The sequence below is a fragment of the Rana temporaria genome, chromosome 3 (genome assembly GCF_905171775.1).
Source record: "Rana temporaria chromosome 3, aRanTem1.1, whole genome shotgun sequence".
In the NCBI taxonomy this organism is placed as follows: domain Eukaryota; kingdom Metazoa; phylum Chordata; class Amphibia; order Anura; family Ranidae; genus Rana; species Rana temporaria.
The window spans coordinates 113182452-113195953 of NC_053491.1; positions in this window are offsets into that span (position 1 = coordinate 113182452).

Consider the following 13502-nt stretch of genomic DNA (forward strand, 5'->3'; position numbering starts at 1 on the left):
GGGTAATTCACAAAGCACTTACCTCAAAACTTGCGGCGACGTATCGTAAATCCCCCGGCGGAATTCAAATTCCGCGGCTAGGGGGAGTGTACTATTCAAATCAGGCGCGTTCCCGCGCCGATCGAACAGCGCATGCGCCGTCCGCAAATTTACCAAGCGTGCATTGCGCTAAATGACGTCGCAAGGACGTCATTGGTTTCGACGTGAACGTAAATGGCGTCCAGCCCCATTCACGGACGAGTTACGCAAACAACGTAAAATTTTTAACGACGGCCATACTTAACATTGGCTGTGCCTCATAGACCCAGGGGTAACTATCCGCCGGAAAAAGCCGAACGCAAACGACGTAAAAAAAAACGCCGGGCGGTCGTTCGTTTCTGAATCGGCGTATCTCCTCATTTGCATATTCGTTGCGTAAATAAACTGAAACGCCACTTAGCGGCCGGCCTGGAATTGCAGCCTAAGATCCGACGGTGTAACACAGTTACACCTGTCGGATCTTAAGGATATCTATGCGTAACCTGATTCTATGAATCAGTCGCATGGATACGACCGGCACAACTCAGAGATACAACGGTGTATCGGGAGATACACCGTCGTATCTCTTTGTGAATCTGGCCCAGTATATGCACCAGGTTCTGAGCACAAATTGTTTGGAGTAGAGCTGGCCATACACTGTTTGATTTCCGCTAGTTCCTGATGAAATCTCCTGCCCGACATCCCTTTATAGAAAAATCGAAGCAGCTGGGTAGAAAAATTGTCAGCCAAACAGCACCTAAGATCAAACAGATGCAACTACTGTTTGGGTATTTTGACAGCTGGTGTGGCTAGCTGTCAAAATACAATAGACACCGCAGGCGATTGGCCATTGGCTGAGTTATTGGGAGTTGGTCAACTGCTGGTTTTCCAGCATGCTCGTCTGACACAAGCCGGCCGAACAGTCGGCTTCTATCGGACTGGCTGCCATATACACTGGCTGAATGTCAGACAGTTTTTATTGAACCGGCCGTTGTCACCCGACATTCGGCCCATGTGTACTAGGTTTTATGATGACCATACACCTAACGATCTGAATGATTGATTCTTTACAGAATTGGATAAGATCTCTGAATTACCAAATTTACTAAAGGCAAAAAGACTGCACTTTTCAAGTGCAGTTGCATTCATTTTCCTCAGAGCTTAGTAAATGTGGTAAAGCTTCACTTATAAAGAACACCCAATCAAGTGCAAAGAAAATAAAATAAAATTGTTGCTTGCATGTGATGGATAATGGAAATTAGCAGAGCTTTACAACATTTACTAAGCTCTGGGGAAATTGAGAACTGCACTTGCAAAGTGCACAGTCCGTTTGACTTTCGTAAATCCACCACACTGTGTCATCGATATTAGGGACCCCACTTTCCAGAAGTGCCTTGGCTCAACAGCGTGGCTTATGTGTATTTGTAAATGTGTGTAACAAAAACCTTTATTTGTATAAATATTGAAACAGTTTGGGTCTTTTTGGGCTGGTCAGCTGGAGTGCATTTGTTCAATCAGACATTCATTGTTCAATCAGACATTCATTCATAGCCTCTAACTTGTCCATATTCCAGAAAAGGAGTGAACAGCTGGAAACATCGGCATACAGAGATTATCATATGTAGTACCCTTGTCCTTAGAATAGGGCTATAGGTAAATTTAATTGTGCTGGGTGGTAGAAAGCCTAGCTAATTTGTAGTGTTTAGTGATTACATGACTATTGTCCCAAGTTGTGGCTTCTTCCTTCTGTCAGTGGGTGGTGCTGTTGTCTTTGACATTAGTATGATGAGCTACAGTACATTTCAGTTATGGATAAACATAATTTTCTCAGTTAATCATATTTTCTGCAAGGGACAGTTGAGAGCTATGAGTAAAGTTCAGTTACTATAGGAGACAGCCTGTCCTACAAAGTACAGTTGTGCTGGTTCAGCTTAAGCCCAGGTTCACACTGGGCTGCGGGAGTGAAGCTGAACTTGCACGATTGCACTCCCGCTGGCAGTCCCGATTTCGGCCGCGATTTAAGAGACATCTGTGCAGGTTTCTGCAAATATGTCAATGTAAACCGTGGCCCGAAATCGCAAAAAGTAGTACAGGAACTACTTTTTGAAATCGGTGCAGCACCGCAGATGCGGCGTCGCACCGATTAGGACGGTGTCATTGCCGACAAATGCCGCCGATTTGAGATGAGATTTAACATGTGAAATCGCATCTCAAATCGTACCCAGTGTCAACCTGGGCTAAAGGTCCTTTTTTCTGTACTGCTGTCTAACTTATCTCACCTATTTTTTTCTAAATCTTCCAATCTGCCTGTTGCTGATCATTATTAAGGGTGTCCTGTGCCCAATCCCCTCTCTCCCACATTTTTACTGTTTAAGAAATAAACTTCTCTCTTGTTTAAAGCATAAAAGTGACTGACGCCCAATTTTTTTTTGTTCATCACCCACCATGCCGACAAAGCTGCACCCTGAGAATGTATGTAAGTCAGCCATCCCTACCCCTGGTAGTCACCATCAGGCTCCCAGAAAATCGGGGTAGGCGCTACACATATATATGTGTTGCATTTGTGAACATCGTATATATTGACGTACTCGACTACTCATCTGGGTCAAAGACTTTGAAAGTACTTCAAAGGTATAGCATCAACTTGACAACCAGAGGGCAACTAGTATTTTCAGAATGCAACCTGGATAATTCATTCCCTACAGAGAGCTGCAAGGAACCAGAAAGACCGCCACTAAATGACCGTAAGGTACAGCATTGCTTTCATGTTCATTCCCCTAATGTGTAAAGCACTGACATATTAAACTGAATTTGACAGAATAGATTGTAAGCTGATTGAGGAAAAGAAACTAACATGAATATTCCTATAAACTCAATTTGCCAAGAAGCATACAATCCAATGTAAATGCGCTCACTTTATAAATAAGAAGTGATGGGCTTGATGTTCGACTCGAACTAAAAATAAATGAAAATTTCGGAAAAAAAATAAGTTTTGGTTAGTTCCCGTTATAAAATGTTCTAAATAAGTAATTTCTCTTTTACTGATGTGTGCTGATGAGACTACACTGATAGGCGGCATTGACAGGCATCACTGATGGGCACTGATTGGCAGCATCTTGTTTACACTGTGATTGGACACATCTGGTCACATGGTAAAGAGCCGCTGTGATTGGTTCTTTACCTCCGTAACACAGCGATCACAGATCCCTGCCGATGCACGCCACAGGAAGAGGTTAAACCCCAAAAGATCTTTTCCCTGAACAAGATTTTCACAGACATTGACTTTGTGAGATCCCATGACTCTCATTTTCTCGCTCACTTCTGTTTGTGATAAGCAGTGTGTGTTACTTGCGCTCTATGCACTCTACAAATCCCATAGTCCATTACGGGAGCCAGCAAGGGATGGTGGGCTACAGACAGTGGGGCCATTGACAATAAAGGTAGCCACCCTCTAACAAGAAGTCAGATTACAGCAGCAGAAAAAAGAAATTTGGAGGAGACATAGCAATAGAAGTTTTTTTATTTTTAGTTTAAATGCGTACTTGAATAGATATTTTTTTAAAACCAGGGGTTAGTGTCACTTTCATGAAAGACAAGGCTTTAAAAATGGATTAGCCAGGTACATAGTGTTTCCGGGTTCTGAAACAGTAACAAGGCATGGCCATGATAAAGTGAACAGCAAAGACTTGAACATAATGTTCTATCATTTTTTATAGTTAAAGAAACACCTCTGGCGGAAAGTGTCTCTACTGGGAATAAGTGGCAGTAAAATAAAATAAAATTCCCCACTTTAGCACAGAATAGATTGTACTTACAAATTTATCTGGTTTATCACAGTTTACAGTGATGGCATGATCACTCTCGGTGTCTGTGATGTCATCGAGATTAATGGTGCTGTCGCTCTCAATGGCACCATACGAGAAGTCGTTTTTCAAGTGTTTTCTTTTATACACATGTAAAATTCATACACTTATAGCTATATAGCTTTTATAAATGGGGCAGAGACCTTTGCTCATTGCATATGCAGGCTAAGCGTTCTGAGCGCCGGTCTCTGCTGTGTTTGGTACCCCCCAAAATGTCTGAGGGGCTCATTATCAGAAGTAGCCCGATGAGCACTACGTGCCTGGAGTTTGCATGATCTCCCTGTTTACTCAGGGTACTCTGGTTTCCTCCCACACTTCAAAGACATGCTGGTAAGTTAATTGTCTAAATTGGCCCTAGTAGTATGTGTATGTATGTATGTATGAACGTGAGTTAGGGACCTTAGATTGTGAGCTTATTTGGGGCAGGGACTGATGTGAACCTATATGTAAAGCACTGTGTAAATTGTCAGCGTTTTATAAGTACCTGAAATAAATAGGATTTTTTGTACTCACCGTAAAATCCTTTTCTCTGTCGTCCATGGACAGACACAGCTCCTTAAATCTTGACAAGTGGGTTATGTTCCTGTTCACAGGAGAGGACTAGGCAGAAACATGTTAGATAATTAAATACATGTTACTTTAACAGAGCTGAACAGCCCCGCCCCGGGGGGCGGTCCCTCCGGACATAACCCTCCTCCCTGCAGCCTCAGTTCGTAACAAGCAGTACAAACCTAAAAGGGAGGGGTGGGTGCTGTGTCCGTCCATGGACGACAGAGAAAAGGATTTTACGGTGAGTACAAAAAATCCTATTTTCTCTTATCGTCCATGGACGGACAAAGCTCCTTAAATCTTGACAAGTGGGACGTCCCCTAACAGTGTAAAAAAAAAACGAGGGCTGGAAACAATATCAGTAAAATCAATTTAATTTCACCCAAAAACATGCAGAGCTCCTCAACAGAGGAGTTGCAACCCTAAACAGCCGCCTGCAAAATCTTGCGGCCGAAGGAAGCATCAGAAGATGCACTTACACCATCCTTGTAGAATTAGGAAAAAGTGTGAATGGATGACCAAGTCGCTTGTGAGACAAACGCTTGATGTCGGAAAACCCAGGAAGCACCAATTGCCCTGGTTGAATGTGCCGTGACCGGAAAGGTGGGGCGCCCGCCCCCTAAGAGCATATGCCCGTACGTTGGTCTGCCTGATCCACCGAGAAATGATGGCTGACTAGACCGCCAGGCCCTTTTGTGGACCAGACACAGACACAAAAATTTAGTCGGATTTCCGAAACGGAGCCTTAGCAGATAGGTACACCCGCAAAGCGCGTACCACTTCTAAAGAATGAAGAAGGAGAGGGGTTCATATATTCCTGAACTGGGGGAGTGGCCACATCCCTGGTAGTTTAGACAAAAAGAAAACGATTACCCCCAGACGGGACTTTTAAGGCCAGACTCCAGTAAGTATGTAAAATTTAATTTATTAGATGTTTTCACCAAAATGGGTTGACAACCCAAGAGGCGGGGATTGGGACAAATTACTGCTGCAGCGAGAAACCCGCTGGATAGTGGCCTTGAATGCCACCTCTCCCCCGGGTTTGAACAACAACATCAGCTACAGACCTTTCCTTGAGGGATACAAATCGGGTGTATGGGAGGGGGAGGGTTAACCAACATATTAACCTCTCTATCTCTACCCGAACCTATGGGATATAAAACGCCAATTGCCCCGTTTCCCTCCTCTCCTCCCACTATCCTATTTTATTCTACTCTAGCATGAACCATTTATCATGATGTACTAACTGTCTGATTATTGCCTAATCTAATCAATGTTGTGCTCTCTGACTATATCGATATAAATGTGGATAAGGATATTCTATATATATTTGTCCATCAGGACACTTCCTGCATTGATCCATTATTATGCCTATTGTTCAGCTGATCTATCTATGATAGACCCGAAAAATGTAATCCTTTCAATATTCCCTTGTATATTATCTAGAATTCTTCTTTTAAAAAAACTCTATGATCAATAGACCTTTATTCGTCAATTTCTAATTGTGGCCAAGATTTGGGTGTTGTGGCTCCTCCTGCTCACTCTGCATCTCGATTTCCTCTCTTCTCCTTCTGTCTTTACTTGTTCTATATATACCTTACATCATAATTTTTTCTTTATTGCTTTGGGCTATAGTCACCATCAACATTTTTCTATTATTCTTTTTTATTTATTTCTCCTTTTCCATACATATTTCCATCTATCTTTATCTCTATTATTACTTTCTATATATTTTCTCTCTTTTTCTCTTTTTCCTCAACTTTATTTTCCAACTTATTCCACTTCATTTTCATCTCACCCCTGGCCGCCCACACTTAACTCTTTACTCCCGCTGTGGGGTGCCATGCGTTCATCCTTTCTGCCACTTGGCACTTGGCTCATCACGATACTAGTGGACAGTTTGTCCATGCGAGGAACCGGGGCAATGTCACTAGCACTGTTTTCCCCGCCGTGTGTAATTTGTTGCGACACGCCGGGCGTGACGTCACCAACAGGGGGATGTGGCCACGCTCGTCAGAGGGCTTCCCTGCTTCATGCGATGTGACGCGGCTTTGCCGGGTCACGTGGCCTTGGCATCAGCGTCATCACCATGGTGACGCGGCCGGGCTCGCCAGAGGGTTCCCCCGCTGTTTATGGTGTGACGCGAGGCGCAGGGTCACATGGCCCGTGACGCCAGCGTCATCACCATAGCGATATGATAATGCCGAGAAGAAGGCATTCCTCCCCAGCTAGGGGCGTATTACTTCGCCCACTAGTTTTGTCCCGCCCCCCTAGTAAAATGAGTGCACACAGCAGATGGCCATTCCATCTGATTAATGTCCCTGGGAGGTGCCGAGTTACACGGCCCTCCCAGGTCCTGTCCACCCTATAAATAGAGCCATTCTATGACCAGTTCCCTCAGCACCCTGTGAGCTGAAGGGAGTAACGCTGGTATTACAATACCCCAACCACGGTGAGTGCCATTTACACCTTACACCCATACATTCCTTTTTGCAATTAACCTGACTTCACTCTAGCATGTACCTCTCCTCTACAATGCATACCTTATCCTTAATCTATATATGTCTGCTCTCCAGGCATTTGGCATCAGGTTCCCCTCTATACACCCAGCTCGGGATTCACCCGAGCAACGACAAGAGGATCGTCCGCATTGGACTCAGTGAACCCCCTGACCTGCTGCACTCTTGCCCTAATAAGCCCTATACTTGGGTAATTATTATTTCTCTATTTTCTATCATGAATACGAGCAGTATGACCAGGCATTTATGCACTAGATCAGTTATCATGCTTTTTCTTTTTCTTTTTCTTTTTTCTTTTATTTCTTTCTTTTCTTTCTTTTCTCTGTTTCTTGTATCCTTAAATTCTAATAGGACACCGTGTGTTTGAGATCAGTCGGAGCCATCCCTCCCCTTTCTCTTTCTACCCATAGGACCCCATAAGTCGGCTCTGGGGACATCCAAAGCCGAAAACTTGAGGGTCAATTTTCAAACCTTTATTTACCACAAACGGTATGTTGATCATATACATTACATTAGAGGCATCTCTAAAAACAATTGTAAAAAAATGGATTTATATACACCTGATGATATGACATAATATAATGATGTGTGTTTTATTTTTAGAGAGAAAAAAAGCTTGTAACCATACACTCATGTGGCCCCTGATGAAGGTCTGTTGCTCCATCAATAGACCAGAAACGCGTCGGGCATTTCTCCACTGCTCTCTACAGAGTGTTTTTTAATCTATTTGTATTGTGTCGTCACGAGGTTTAATTTTTATTATTATTTTTTGTTCTTTGTTTCTCCTGGGTCCACACACGGGACGTGTGCCCCAGGTGTCACTTTATCACTATTCCTTTATATGTTTTTTATTCTTATTATATATATTTTTTTGACTGTTCCAGAAGATTTTTGTAATCTAACATCCAGAATTTTTCTGTAAACAAGTGTCAACCCATTTTGGTGAAAACATCTAATAAATTAAATTTTACATACTTACTGGAGTCTGGCCTTAAAAGTCCCGTCTGGGGGTAATCGTTTTCTTTTTGTCTATACTTCTAAAGAATGAAGCGCAACCTTCCTAGGATGCGCCGGTCGAGGACATAAGGATGGAAGAACAATGTTCTCATTCAGGTGAAAGGCCGAAACCACCCTCAGAAGAAAGGAAGGTTGCGGGCGCAAAATTGCCTTATTCTTATGGAGGATCAAGAATAGCGACCTGCAAGACAAGGCCTCCAATTCAGAAACCCTTCTGACAGAAGTAATAGCTGCCAAAAAGGCCACCTTCTGAGATAGTGTCAAGAGAGGAAACTCTCTGATATTTCCAAAGGGAGGTTCCCTAAGAACCGAGAGCACCAGAGTCAAAACCCATGGGGGAAGAGGTGGTTCAAGAAGGGGAAGTAAATGACGAACCCCCTGCACTAAGGTACCCACCAGAGAATGGGCCGCCAAAGGCCGCTGAAAGAACACAGCCAAGGCTGGAATCTGTCCCTTAATGATGCTTAAGGCAAGTTTCTGATCCACTCCATGCTGTAAAAACAGCATGACCCTGGAAACCGAATACGTCCGTGGACGCCATCCCATCTCTTTGCACAAAGAGACATAGGCCTTCCAGGAGCGATAGTAGATCTTCAAGGAAGAAGACCTCCGGTCCTTTAATCCCTGGCTTTCAATAGCCATGACGTTAAAGCCAGCAACTGTAAAGCAGGATGAAGTATGGGACCTTGAGACAGAAGGTCCTCCCGCATTGGCAGCCACCAGGCGCCTGAGATCGGCACACCCAGGATGCCAAGGCCAATCTGGAGCGATTAGAATCATCGGGATCCCCTCTGCCTCCACTCTGCGGAGCAGCCGAGGAAGCAACTTCAATGGGGAAAAAGGCATAAAGTAGCCAATACTGACCCCACGGGGCCACCAACGCGTCTGACACGTCAGCCCAGGGATCTCTTGACATGGCCATGAAATTCGACACCTTGCGGTTGAGACGAGATGCCAGGAGATCCACGTCTGGTGTGTCCCACCTCCTGCAAGGGAGTTGAAACACCTCCGGATGCAATGACCATTCCCCCTGGTCCAGCATCTGGCGACTCAGGTAGTCTGCCTGCCAGTTTTCCATGCCCAAAATGTAGACGGCCGACAGAGCCGGCACGCTTCTTTCCGCACATCTTAGGATGTGAGCGACCTTGGATGCTGCAGTCGAGCTCCGTGTTCCCCCCTGATGGTTGACATAAGCCACCGTCATGGCGTTGTCCGACTGAATCCTGATTGGGCGACCTTGCAACCTCCTCGACCACGAGAAGAGGCATAGTCTGAACGCCAGGACTTGCATGTAAAAACAGAGAGACGACCATTTGCAAGATGCCAACATCGTCACTGCAGACTGAAGAGTCAGCAACTCCTCCAGGGGAAGAAAGACCTTTGCTTCCAAAGATCCAGAATCAACCCTAGGAACTCCAAACACTGTGTCGGTACCAGGACTGACTTCTGATGATTAACATCCACCTGAATTCTTGGAGGGTCTGGCTAGCTATAGACACATCTTCCCCTAATTCTGAGCCCGAAGCTGCTCTCAGAAGAAGGTCGTCTTAGTAGCCCACAAGGGCAAAGCCTCGCTGTCTCAGCAAAGCTAGGATCGGTGAGAGCTAACTGGTGACAACTCACGATGCTGACGCTAAACCAAAAGGAAGGGCCACAAACTGATAGTGGTCTTCCCCTATCGCGAAGCGCAGAAACCTCTGGTGACTTGCGCATATTGGGACATGCAAGTATGCGGCCTTGATGTCCAAGGATGCCAGAAAGTCCCCCTGATGGAACACAGCTACCACCGAATGAATGGATTCCATGCGGAACTTCCTTACTCTCACAAAGGCATTTAGGGCTTTGGGGTTCAAAATTGGACGGACCCCGTCATTTTTCGGGACCACAAACAGATTCGAATAAAGACCCTGAAACCTCTTGTCCTGCGGAATGGGTAAAATTACCCCGCAACTAAGCAAGTCCTGCACCGCCCCAGACAGGGCAGACCGACGAGCCAGAAGGAGAGGGAAACTTGAGGGAAAGAATCTGTTCGGTGGAGAGGAAAGAAACTCTATGTCAGGGGTGTCCAAACTTTTTTCAAAGAGGGCCAGATTTGATTAAGTGAACATGCGTGAGGGCCGACTATTTTGTCTGACATTCTTTGAACCATTAAAATTCGGTCTAAGTGTGTTCGTCTGAGCACTAATACACGGCCCAACAAGAATTCTCTAGCCTTTGTGGCTGTGTGTGGTGAAGAGATGAGCTTGGGCGTGTTATTTGGATCTACTGTATATATTTTATTTGTGGCCCCAACGAATCCCAGAGCGCTGCTTAGGACTAAGGATGAGCTTGTTATTTGGATATACCGTATTTATCGGCGTATAACACTCACAGGCTTACCATTGCCATGAATGCAGCCTCACCATTGCCATGAATGCAGCCTTACAATTGCCATGAATGCAGCCTTACAATTGCCATGAATGCAGCCTTACCATTGCCATGAATGCAGCCTTACCATTGCCATGAATGCAGCCTTACCATTGCCATTAATGCAGCCTTACCATTGCAACCTCACATGTGCCATAAATGCAGCCTCACATGTGCCATAAATGCAGCCTCACATGTGCCATAAATGCAGCCTCACATGTGCCATAAATGCAGCCTCACATGTGCCATAAATGCAGCCTGAACGATGCCCATCTGCAGCCTCGGAGGGCAGAGGGAGGGGGCGGGACGAGTGCCAACAGATTACAAACAGGAGAATGCCTTGTTTATCCTGTGGCCTCTTTAATAGACAGAACAGTCGTCCAATGGCATCCCAGGAGACGGGACTTACAATAGAGATGCTGCTGAGTAAACAGGAGATTCTCTTCATGTAATCTGACGGCGCTCGTCCTGCCCCCTCCAAGGCAGCGCCAATAAATACAGTATATATCTTTTGTGGCCCTGGGGGCCACAAACAATATATACATCCAAATCCCCAGGGGGGCCATGTTAAATCAACAGGGGGGCCGCATTTGGCCCCCGGGCCTGACTTTGGACATGCCTGCTCTATGTTGTACCCCCGAAGAGATCACCTCGCAGACCCACTGATCGGAGAGAGCAGGGAGGTCAACCGAGCTGTGAACCTGCAAAGCCATCCCCCCACCCATGAGTCGGGGGGGCAAGACTTCATGCATTGGCGGATTTTGGTGCCAGTTTGTTGGGCTTACGCACCCAGGGACGTTTCTATCCCCCAGCAGAGCCTGGGAGGGTGTACCCGCAGGCCCTGACTGACGAAAAATACAGTTTCTGAGTGGGAAAAGAAGGACCCGACTAACGGCAGGGCTCCTTACCCCTGGTGGACTGAGGGAGGAGAGTACTCTCACCCCCAGTCCTTTAGGCTTACCTGTAGGTGCAAGTTTTAAGCTTTAAGAATAAGTGGATATCATATGCAGTTTGACCGCTGACGGTCCAATTCCTTTGTGTGGATGGGGGAAGCTCTCTGAATGGAAAAATGCTAATCATCTATGGCCAGCTTTAGGAGTTCAAAGTCTTTTATTACTACCACAGGTGACAAGATAAAAGATAGCCAACACATTTCAGGGGCAACAAATTTCCTTTCCTCAGGGCTTATGACAACGGAGGAAAATAATTAAGTCAACAAAAGCACAGCCAGAAAGATAGAATTGGATTGGTTGCTATGGGAACAGCACAAGTTAAAGTGTTACTAAACCCACAACAGTAAAATCAGTCTGTATATGCAGTAAAGAATGCTTCTTATACTCACTGTGAAACCTATGCTGATCCTCCTCTTCTTCCACTATCTCCAATCCATTTCCTGATAAAAAATAGAGCCTGGGGGGGGGGGGGGCACTCTGCACATGCCCAGTTTGGTGTGTATTGCTAGTTTTTTTTTTTTCCTCAACTTGTTACATGGATTTTAATCGCTTGCTGACCAGCCACCGGCATCACACTGCGGCAGGCCAGCATACGTAGCTATACATCGGCTCATGACCACCGCTGGCCAGGCACGAGAGGCAGAACAGGGATGCGTGTGTGTAAACACATCCCAGTTCTGAGAGGAGATGCAGATCGCGAGTTCCTATTAGCTAGGAACCACGATCTGTCATCCCCTATAGTCAGTCCCCTCTCCCCACAGTTAGAACACACATTAGGGAACACAGTTAACCCCTTGATCGCCCCCTAGTGTTAACCCATTCCCTGCCAGTGACATTTACACAGTAATCTGTGCATTTTTATAGCACTGATCGCTGTATAATTGTTAATGGTCCCAAAAATGTCTGAAAAGTGTCCGATCTGTCCGCCATGGCACAGTCCCGATAGAAATCGCAGATTACCGCCATTACTAGTAAAAAAAAAAAAAAAAAAAAAAAAAAAAAAAAAAAAAAAAAATTTCCCCTATTTTGTAGACGCTATGGCCCAGATTCACGTAGGGCGGCGTAACTATGTGCGGGCGTAGCGTATCTTATTTACGCTACGCCGCCGCAACTTAGAGAGGCAAGTGCTGTATTCACAAAGCACTTGCGTCCTAAGTTACGGCGGCGTAGCGTAAATGGGCCGGCTTAAGCGCGCGTATTTCAAAGTAGGCAGGTCGTGGGCGTGTTGTATTTAAATTAAACTTGACCCCATGTAAATGCATGGCCGAACGAACGGCGCATGCTCAGTATCACGTCATATTTACGCCCAAAGATACGCCGGCTCAATGCCTGTGACGTGAACGTAACCTACGCACAGCCCCATTCACGTACAACTTACGTAACCGACTAAAAAGAAACGCTTGTTCCGACGTCCATACCTTGCATGGGCTGCGCCACCTAGAGACCAGCTTTATCTTTACGCCGGCGTATGTTTTACGTAAACGGCATAACTAATTGCGACGGGCGTACGTACGTACGTACGTACGTTCGTGAATCGGCGTATCTTGCTCATTTACATATTTGACGCAGAAATCAACGGAAGCGCCACCTAGCGGCCAGCGTAAATATCCACCCAAGATACGACGGCGTAGGAGACTTACGCCGCTCGTATCTTGGTAGAATTTATGCGTAACTGATTCTATGAATCAGGCTCATAGATACGACAGGCTCATAGATAATTTGGACTTACGACGGCGTATCTGGAGATACGCCGTCGTAAGTCTTTGAGAATCTGGGCCTATAACTTTAGGGCAAACCAATCAATATACGCTTATTGCGATTTTTATTAACAAAAATATGTAGAATACATATCGGCCTAAACTGAGGAAAAAATATGCTTTTTTTTTTAAATAAATAAAAAGTGGGAATATTATAGCAAAAAGTACAAAATATTGTTTTTTTTTCTTCAAAATCGTCGCTCTTTTTAGTTTATAACGCAAAAAATAAAAACCGCATAGATGATCAAATACCACCAAAAGAAAGCTCTATTTGTGTGAAAAAAGACATACATTTTGTTTGGTTACAGCGTCGCACGACTGCACAATTGTCGGTTAAAACTACGCAGTGCCATATGGCAAAAATAGCCTGGTCATTGAGCAGCCAAATCTTCCAGGGCTGAAGTGGTTAAAACACACAGG